The sequence below is a fragment of the Pseudophryne corroboree genome, chromosome 8, assembly GCF_028390025.1.
Source record: "Pseudophryne corroboree isolate aPseCor3 chromosome 8, aPseCor3.hap2, whole genome shotgun sequence".
NCBI lineage: Eukaryota > Metazoa > Chordata > Amphibia > Anura > Myobatrachidae > Pseudophryne > Pseudophryne corroboree.
In genome coordinates, this window is record NC_086451.1 from 173483902 (window position 1) to 173494644 (window position 10743).

A 10743-nucleotide genomic window follows, 5' to 3' on the forward strand; every position below is an offset into this window, starting at 1 on the left:
GGTAAGTATGGGAAGAAAGTGGGTGACAGGGATAATAAATGAATAAGGCAGGGATGATAGGGAGATAGTGGATGACTGTGGCAGGGGTGACAGGGACAGTAAGAGACTGAGGCAGGGGTCGCAGGTATAGTGGTTGACTGAGGCAGCGGTGACTGGGAGATAGTGGGTAACTGAGGCAGGGGTGACAGGGAAAGTGTGCGACTCAGGCAGGGGTGATAGGGAGATAGTGGGCAGCATATCTCTGCCTCACTGCAGCAGCACATTCCTGCTTCACTGACAGCAGCACATCCCTGCAACGTTGACAGCAACACATCCCTGCAACATTGACGGCAGCACATCCCTGCCTCATTGACGGCAGCACATCCCTGCCTCACTTATAGCAGCACATCCCTGCCTCGCTGACAGCAGCACATCACTGCCTCGCTGACAGCAGCACATCACTGCTTCACTGACAGCAGCACATCACTGCTTCACTGACAGCAGAACATCCCTGCCTCACTGGCAGCAGCACATCCCTGCTTTACTGACAGCTGTATATAGGGCCTAATTAAGACCTGATCCCTGCTGTGCATATTCACACAACAGGAGATCAGGTCTGAAGTGCGTGTGTGCTGGTGCCACAGTGCACCGGCACATGCCAGAGATGCGATCAGCATCTCTGCCCAGTGAGCGCCTCTGCCTGATTGACAGGTAGAGGCGGTCACTGGGCAGGAGGAGTCGGGCCAGCGGCGTTGTGCCGCCATTTTGGGAGCACAGTCAGGACAACGCAGACATGACCGGACCGTATGGGGGCGGGGCCGTGACGGCTGTGTGACCCGGACAGCAACAGGCCTTATTTACTAAAATCTCAGATAAATTTTATGGCATTTATGTGCAGTCTAGTTTGCACAGTTGATAGAGTGTTGATCTTGCACTATCAATGTAAGCCTCACATAGGTTTGATACACATGTAAGTTTGTTTTTATTTTACTACATTGTGGTTTGTGGCTCTATACCATGTAATGCATGTCTTTTAACAGTAGTCAAGTCTTCCAATGTGCTTGTTAGTGAAACCCAATACATAGCTTTATTTTATTTTGTTTCTTCAAATATTACATAGTAACATAGTAACATAGTATCTGAGGTTGAAAAAAGACAATTGTCCATCGAGTTCAACCTATTTGTGGTGTCCTATGCATGATGATTTTACTAAAATGTCTGACTGATGCTGCTGTCAGCCATTGCATTTTATCCCTATTTATAGTAATTATAATGCATGACTATGCACCATACCCCTGGATATCCTTATCCAATAGGAATTTATCTAACCCATTCTTAAAGGTGTTGACAGATTCCGCCATTACAACTCCCTCGGGCAGGGAATTCCAAACACGTATTGTCCTTACCGTGAAAAAGCCTTTACGCTGTATTGTGCGGAATCTCCTCTCCTCTAACCTGAGCGAGTGTCCACGAGTCCTCTGTGTTGATCTAACCAGAAACAGGTCCCGCGCAAGCTCTGTGTATTGTCCCCTTATATATTTGTAGATGTTGATCATATCCCCTCTTAGTCTCCGCTTTTCCAATGTAAACATGCCTAGTCTTTCAAGCCTTTCCTTGTATTCCATCATCTCCATGCCCTTAATTAGTTTGGTCGCCCTCCTCTGTACCTTTTCAAGCTCCAGGATATCCTTTTTGTAGTACGGTGCCCAGAACTGTACACAGTATTCAAGGTGTGGCCTCACTAGTGATTTATATAACGGGAGTATAATACTCTCGTCCCTAGCATCAATACCCCGTTTTATGCATGCTAATATCTTATTAGCCTTCTTTGCTGCAGTCCTACTTTGGGTACTACTGCTTAGCTTGCTATCTATGAGGACACCTAAGTCCTTTTCCAGTACAGAATCCCCTAATTTTACCCCATTTAGTAGGTAGGCATATGTCTTATAACTTTTTTTTTCAATATATAAACATTTTTATTATAAGATTTTCAATGACACAAGTACATCCAAGTTGCAGATTATGGATTGTGAAGGACAAATCAACCATATAAACAATTTAAGCAATTTAAATTGCATGCAGGTAGTAGAATATCAAACTCCTTGGATGAAAGTTGGTCGTAATAAACTAGGATAGAAAAGAATAAAGTAGAAAATAAGATTTTAAACCTACCGGTAAATCTTTTTCTCGTAGTCCGTAGAGGATGCTGGGGACTCCGTAAGGACCATGGGGATAGACGGGCTCCGCAGGAGACATGGGCACTTTAAGAAAGACTTTAGTTCTGGGTGTGCACTGGCTCCTCCCTCTATGCCCCTCTATGCCACAGTTAGAGAAACTGTGCCCAGAGGAGACTGGCAGTATGAGGAAAGGATTTTGTTAATCCAGGGCAAGATTCATACCAGCCACACCAATCACACCGTATAACTTGTGATAAACTACCCAGTTATGAGTACGAAAAAACAACATACTGTAGCATCAGTGCAGGATTGATGCAACTCTAACATAACCCTTATTGAAGCAATAACTATATACAAGTATTGCAGAAGTAGTCCGCACTTGGGACGGTCACCCAGCATCCTCTACGGACTACGAGAAAAAGATTTACCGGTAGGTTTAAAATCTTATTTTCTCTAACATCCTAGAGGATGCTGGGGACTCCGTAAGGACCATGGGGATTATACCAAAGCTCCAAAACGGGCGGGAGAGTGCGGATGACTCTGCAGCACCGATTGAGCAAACATGAGTTCCTCCTCAGCCAGGGTATCAAACTTATAGTATTTTGAAAAGGTGTTTGAACCTGACCAAGTAGCAGCTCGACACAGCTGTAGTGCCGAGACCCCTCGGGCAGCCGCCCAAGAAGAGCCCACTTTCCTCGTGGAATGAGCCTAGACCGATTTCGGTAACTGCAATCCAGCCATAGAATGCGCTTGCTGAATCGTGTTACAAATCCAGCGAGCAATAGCCTGCTTTGAAGCAGGGGCACCAATCTTGTTGGTTGCATACAGGACAAACAGCGCTTCAGTTTTCCTGACTCTAGCCGTCCTGGCCACGTAAATCTTCAAAGCCCTGACCACATCAAGTAACTCGGAATCCTCCAAGTCACGCGTAGCCAAAGGCACCACAATAGGTTGGTTCATGTGAAAAGATGAGACCACTTTTGGTAGGAATTGAGGACGGGTCCGCAATTCCGCTCTATCCACATGGTACACCAAATATGGGCTTTTATGTGACAAAGCCGCTAATTCCGACACTCGCCTAGCCGAAGCCAAGGCTAATAACATGACCACCTTCCATGTAAGATATTTTAACTCCACCGTTTTAAGTGGTTCAAACCAGTGTGATTTTAGAAAACTTAACACCACGTTAAGGTCCCAAGGTGCCACCGGAGGCACAAAAGGAGGCTGAATATGCAGCACTCCTTTTACAAAAGTCTGAACTTCTGGAAGAGAAACCAATTCTTTTTGAAAGAAAATGGATAAGGCCAAAATCTGGACCTTAATAGAGCCTAATTTTAGGCCCAAATTCACTCCAGTTTGTAGGAAGTGAAGGAAACGGCCCAGATGGAATTCTTCCGTAGGAGCATTCCTGGCCTCACACCAAGAAACATAATTTCACCATATACGGTGTAATGTTTTGACGTTACATCCTTCCTAGCCTTTATCAGCGTAGGGATGACCTCAACCGGAATGCCTTTCACTGCTAGGATCCGGCATTCAACCGCCATGCCGTCAAACGCAGCCGCGGTAAGTCTTGGAACAGACAGGGCCCCTGATGCAACAGGTCCTGTCTTAGAGGAAGAGGCCACGGATCTTCTGTGAGCATTTCCTGCAGATCCGGATACCAGGTCCTCCGTGGCCAATCTGGAACAATGAGGATTGTTCTCACTCCTCTTTGTCTTATTATCCTTAACACCTTGGGTATGAGAGGAAGAGGAGGAAATACATAGACCGGCCGGAACACCCACGGTGTCACTAGGGTGTCTACAGCTACTGCCTGAGGGTCTCTTGACCTTGCGCAATACCTCTGTAGCTTTTTGTTGAGCCGGGACGCCATCATGTCTATCTGTGGCAGTTCCCACCGACTTGTAATCTGTGCAAAGACTTCCTGATGAAGTCCCCACTCTCCCGGATGTAGGTCGTGTCTGCTGAGGAAGTCTGCTTCCCAGTTGTCCACTCCCAGAATGAACACTGCTGACAGTGCGCTTGCGTGATTCTCCACCCAGCGAAGAATTCTGGTGGCTTGTGCCATCGCCACTCTGCTCCTTGTGCCGCCTTGGCGGTTTACATGAGCCACTGCGGTGACGTTGTCTGACTGGATCAGAACCGGTTGGTCGCGAAGTAAGGTCTCCGCTTGACGTAGGGCATTGTATATGGCCCCTAGTTTCAGGATGTTGATGTGAAGACAAGTCTCTTGACTTGACCAAAGACCTTGGATATTTCTTCCCTGTGTGACTGCTCCCCAACCTTGGAGGCTTGCCTCTGTGGTCACCAGGATCCAGTCCTGAATGCCGAATCTGCGTCTGCCGAATGGAATGGCTTCGTATGATGCCACCATCTTTCCCAGGACTCGAGTGCAGTGATGCACTGACACAAGTTTTGGTTTCAATAGGTTCCTGACAAGAGTCATGAGTTCCTGGGCCTTTCCTATCGGGAGATAAACTCTCTTCTGGTCTGTGTCCAGAATCATGCCCAAGAAAGACAGACGAGTCGTAGAAACCAACTGCGACTTTGGGATATTGAAAATCCAGCCGTGTTGCTGTAACACTTTCAGTGAAAGTGATACGCTGTTCAGCAACTGCTCTCTTGATCTCGCTTTTATGAGATCGCTCAAGTACGGGATAATTGTGACACCTTGCTTACGCAGGAGAACCATCATTTCCGCCATTACCTTGGTGAAAATTCTCTGGGCCGTGGAAATGTATTTGGAGTGTAAGAAATGAAAGGATTGTGAGAGGTTTAAGAAGCAATGGTAATTATGTTAGATGTTTTAAGTGTTTGCAGGTAAAATTGCATTGGTGCAGCTGTGCTTAAAAAACAAAATTACAATAATACAGATACAGGCATTTGTAGGTGAAATGGATGGTTTATGAAATGTCCAAGTAAGGTAGTTCTGTGCTATGTAATCAGATGCAACAATCAGGAGGTGAGTGATCTGAGGAGTAAGTGACTCACATTTGTTATTAGTTCTTCAGTTTTCTTTGTTTTGTTAGATTGGTGTGCTTCTGTTTTCCTTCTTTTTCACTTCGATTGAACGCTAATTGAACACTGCTGTTATGTGTCAATTTTATCACGCTTTTATAAAAATGCACGCTTAGATCAATAAATGCACAGCCAAATGGCTTTGCACAGCCTACACCATTGGACTTAATTAGAAGACTATTACAAGTGAAACCAATAATTTAAATCTGTAACCACACCCCACCCCCTCAAATGCCAGGCAATAAATTACCTTAAAAGCTACAACCAGGCATTCCACAAAAATTAAACTGGGTCTATATCATTCAAAACTTTAAAAAAGTACTTCAAAATCACATACTATGCAATAATGTTTCAATTTGCATTACCCAGCAGAATTAGCTTTGCATATATAGATATAGTGCAGCAGAATAGATTGGTGGTTGTAGTCAATTGTAATTACCTGTAGGTGACAAGAAGAGAAGAAACGTCAATTCACAATCGATATCAGCTGAAGATAAATTAACGCTGATTGAACGCTGCGTTATGTGTCAATTTTATCACGCTTTGATAAAAATGCATGCTTAGATCAATAAATGCACAGCCAAACAGCTTTGCACATCCTACACCATTGGACTTAAGTAGAAGTCTGGTGGTCAGCAAAATTTTGCACTGTCCTCCTACTATATATAGTGCGCACAACTACTAAAATACACCACAGGTATGGATGGATAGTATACTTGACGACACAGAGGTAGGTAGAGCAGTGGCCTACTGTACCGTATTGCTATATATTATATACTGGTGGTCAGCAAAATTCTGCCCTGTCCTCCTACTATATATACTGCGCACAACTACTAAAATACACCACAGGTATGGATGGATAGTATACTTGACGACACAGAGGTAGGTAGAGCAGTGGCCTACTGTACCATACTGCTATATATTATATACTGGTGGTCAGCAAAATTTTGCCCTGTCCTCATACTATATAATACAATGCAGCACAGATATGGAGCATTTTTCAGGCAGAGAACGTAGATATTTTCAGCACACTGAGCACAGATATTTGCAAGCACACTGAGCACAGATATTTGCAGCACACTGAACACAGAAACTGAGAAAACGCTGCACGTCCTCTCCCTATCATCTCCAATGCACAAGTGAAAATGGCGGCGACTCGTGGCTCCTTATATAGAATAGAATAGCTGCTGACGGGCACGATTGAGGGAGGAAAGGGACATGTGAATCCAGCCCATAGATGCAATGTGAATATGTAATTTGTACCTTCCTATCTTAAAATGTATATACAGTGTATATGTCACAACTGAGGGCCTGAGCTGACTGGAGGCAGCCTCAGTTGTAGGGGCTGAGGTGTAGTGGAACCTGGGAGGTTGTATCAGACCCCTGGACATGTAAGTTAAATGTAGAAGAATTGCCCGAAGGCGTGCCCACGACAACCAGGATAAAAGTCAATGATGTTTATTTTGACAAACTCCATGCATCACAGCAGTAATAAAAGAGAAACATAAAATCAGCAGAGAAATAATACAGTTCCTGGGTACTACAGGAGGACAAGGACCACAGGGCTCTGGTAGTATGAGACAGTTCTTATTATCTTCTAGTTGGAAAGTCCTTACCAGGCCCGACTGTAGCAATGGAGATAGCCCAGGATCATACTAGCTGGTGTTCCAGGAAAAGCTGGGCTGCTGTGGATAAAATGGCTGCTGTGGGTACTGGCTGAAACCAGACTGATGTAAGCACGGAGTGGATTGCTGGATGGAACCAGCCAAATAATAAATGAAGCTTGAGAGCGATGAAATATGATTGATATATGGAGTTTGAGAGCGGTGAAATAATAGTGCCGGTGGTGAGTGGTAATCTGCGGAAATGATACCGGCACTTTAAGAAGAGCTGATCTCTGCTGGAAGCTAGGCTGGAAGCAGGTAAATCTGTAACTGGAAACAGATGAGTCCCAGAGGACTGGAGAGTCAGGCTGCACCGCAGGTGGTAGACTAGAGCGGGTCTCTTTAGTGGAGGTTTGGAGATGGTAACTGGAACCTGGAAAACAACCACGGGAGAGAGACAAACTGGAACTAGGTTTGACAACCAAATCACTGACGCCTTCCTTGCTCAGGCACAGAATACTTATACCTGCAGCAAGGAAGGGATTGGCTAGGCAATTATGCAGATTACAATGGAAACAGCGGATTGGTGGAAATGAACAGGTGACAGAATCCAACATGGCTGCGCCCATGCAGACACTTGGAGGGAAGATTGGTTTGATAATCCATGTGGGAACTTTAACAGCAATGGCGGCGCCGGCAACAGTAAACAGGAGACGCCAGACTGATGAGTGCACATTTGAACCACGCGGGCAACAGCGGAGGCCGCGGCTGACATAAGCGCCACTCTGACATCCTGCATGCAGAAACTCAGGGACGGCGGCGGAGGCTGCGGGAGATGCCATTCAAGATGTAACATGGCGCCGCTGTGACAGCGTCTCAGAGTGACAGGAGAGGAGGCAGGAATGGGGACATCAGAATAACAGATGGGATCCGGTCCTGGAGCGCTGAGCCAGCCTTAGGAGGCATCTGAAAGGTAAGTTATGGCGTCCAGATACCCGGATCGTGACAGTATACACTAGAGGTCTTTCCGAACCCCCTAATCCTAACATTGTAATTTGCTTTAGGGCGCACCTCCAATTAGTCTAGTGTTTCTTGCTGCCTTTCCAATGAAGCAAGTTTAATTTAGTAATAGGTGAAAAACCATCCCTACAAAGGTGTTAATCAGAGACTTGGCTTTGTGGACACTTTTCAGAGAACAACTTTGTTAGCATAAAAGTAAAGCCAGAAAATGAAGAGCTGTTTAATCACTCAATTGGATTTTTTTGCCAGCATATTTCTTTTTCTCTGCAACCCACTGCTAAATTGTGCTTCCTAGCTGTTTTTATAAAATCACTGAATCAAATCTAACTCTGATTACATCAGAGAAGGCCAGGTACCCTACACCATAACAGGGGGTTTGAAATTTTGACTTGTCTACTTAAAGATCACCAAAATCTGATCACAAGGTCAATTACGTCCCTGGGTGGGATTGAACCACCAACCTTTTGGTTAATAGCCAAACACACTAACCGATTGCGCCACAGAGACACTTTGCAAAAAGTACATACTGACAAAGGCTAATAAGCATTTATCTAGAACGTTTCCTAGAAAAACTTTAAAAAGTCAATAATCTGGAGAGTTTTTGTAAGATGTTTCTTCCATCAACCAATGAAGAAACACATTGGTACTTTCCCATGATGAGTGAGTGCTTCATGATCTACTGCACTTACATGTGCAGCAGAGTACTGCAATGGAAGCATGCTGGGCCCATAACCCAGAGGTAGGCAGATTGAAACTATCCTCTGCTATATGCATTTTTTTTGTTAATTAAAGTAATCCAAAACTGGGATTGATATTTTGGTTCTTTTATTTTTACTTAAAGTACAATAACTTTTACCATTTTAATTTGTTTTAATAGTATATTGACAGTATTGTTTTCTTTCAAAAATCCACTTAATTTTCTTTACCCTATTATTAAAATGGTAATTGACAAAAACAAACTACATTGTCACCAGAAGAGCAATACAAAATGTACAAGTGATATATTAAAATCATCTTTCCAGCATGAATTTCAATGATGCATTGGGGCAACGATTTTGTTAGCAACATCTTCACCCTTAAATAAAGATTTTCTTAATTCCTTACCTGTGTGCTAATTAGATATCACCTTGTTTTCACATTAAACAGACTTCCACATGAGAAAGCAGCAAGGATGCAGTGGCGTTAATGTTTCCTGGTGTCAACCCGTATTATTTAAGTAGACATTGAAATGAGGATGCATCTTGCTGCCTTTCCAATGAAGCAAATTTAATTTAGTAATAGGTGAAAAACCATCCCTACAAAGGTGTTAATCAGAGACTTGGCTTTGTGGACACTTTTCAGAGAACAAATTTGTTAGCATAAAAATAAAGCCAGAAAATTAAGAGCTGTTTAATCACTCAATTGGATTTTTTTACCAGCATATTTCTTTTTCTCTGCAACCCACTGCTAAATTGTGCTTCCTAGCTGTTTTTATAAAATCACTGAATCAAATCTAACTCTGATTACATCAGAGAAGGCCAGGTACCCTACACCATAAGAGGGGGTTTGAAATTTTGACTTGTCTACTTAAAGATCACCAAAATCTGATAACAAGGTCAATTACATCCCTGGGTGGGATTGAACCACCAACCTTTTGGTTTATAGCCGTACACACTAACCAATTGCGCCACAGAGACACTTTGCAAAAGTCTATACTGACAAAGGCTAATAAGCATTCATCTAAAACGTTTCCTAGAAAAACTTTAAAAAGTCAATAATCTGGAGAGTTTTTGTAAGATGTTTCTTCCATCAACCAACGAAGAAACACATTGGTACTTTCCCATGATGAGTGAGTGCTTCAGGATCTCTTGCACTTACATGTGCAGCAGAGTACAGCAATGGAAGCATGCTGGGCCCATAACCCAGCGGTAGGCAGATTGAAACTATCCTCTGCTATATGCATTTTTTTTTGTTAATTAAAGTAATCCAAAACTGGGATTGATATTTTGGCTCTTTTATTTTTACTTAAAGTACAATAACTTTTACCATTTAAATTTGTTTTAATAGTATATTGACAGTATAGTTTTCTTTAAAAAATCCACTTAATTTTCTTTACCCTATTAATAAAATGGTAATTGACAAAAACAAACTACATTGTCACCAGAAGAGCAATACAAAATGTACAAGTGATATATTAAAATCATCTTTCCAGCTTGAATTTCAATGATGCATTGGGGCAACGATTTTGTGAGAAACATTTTCACCCTTAAATAAAGATTTTCTTAATCCCTTACCTGTGTGCTAATTAGATATCACCTTGTTTTCACATTAAACAGACTTCTACATGAGACAGCAGCAAGGATGCAGTGGCGGTAATGTTTCCTGGTGTCAACCTGTATTATTTCAGTAGACATTGAAATGAAGATGCATCTTGCTGCCTTTCCAATGAAGCAAGTTTAATTTAGTAATAGGTGAAAAACCATCCCTACAAAGGTGTTAATCAGAGACTTGGCTTTGTGGACACTTTTCAGAGAACAAATTTGTTAGCATAAAAATAAAGCCAGAAAATGAAGAGCTGTTTAAATCACTCAATTGGTTTTTTTTTGCCAGCATATTTCTTTTTCTCTGCAACCCACTGCTAAATTGTGCTTCCTATCTGTTTTTATAAAATCACTGAATCAAATCTAACTCTGATTACATCAGAGAAGGCCAGGTACCTTACACCATAACAGGGAGTTTGAAATTTTGACTTGTCTACTTAAAGATCACCAAAATCTGATAACAATGTCAATTACGTCCCTGGGTGGGATTGAACCACCAACCTTTCGGTTAGTAGCCAGACACACTAACCGATTGCGCCACAGAGACACTTTGTTAAAAGTACATACTGACAAAGGCTAATAAGCATACATCTAGAACGTTTCCTAGAAAAACTTTAAAAAGTCAATAATCTGGAGAGTTTT

General features: G+C 42.8%; 1 non-coding gene across 1 annotated transcript; it reads right to left on the minus strand.

Annotated features, from left to right (window-relative positions):
* Positions 1 to 8234: 8234 nt before the first annotated feature.
* On the minus strand, positions 8235 to 8308 carry TRNAN-AUU (transfer RNA asparagine (anticodon AUU)). The gene has a single exon. It is a non-coding gene; the product is annotated as a tRNA-Asn (tRNA).
* Between the last annotated feature and the right edge of the window lie 2435 nt (positions 8309 to 10743).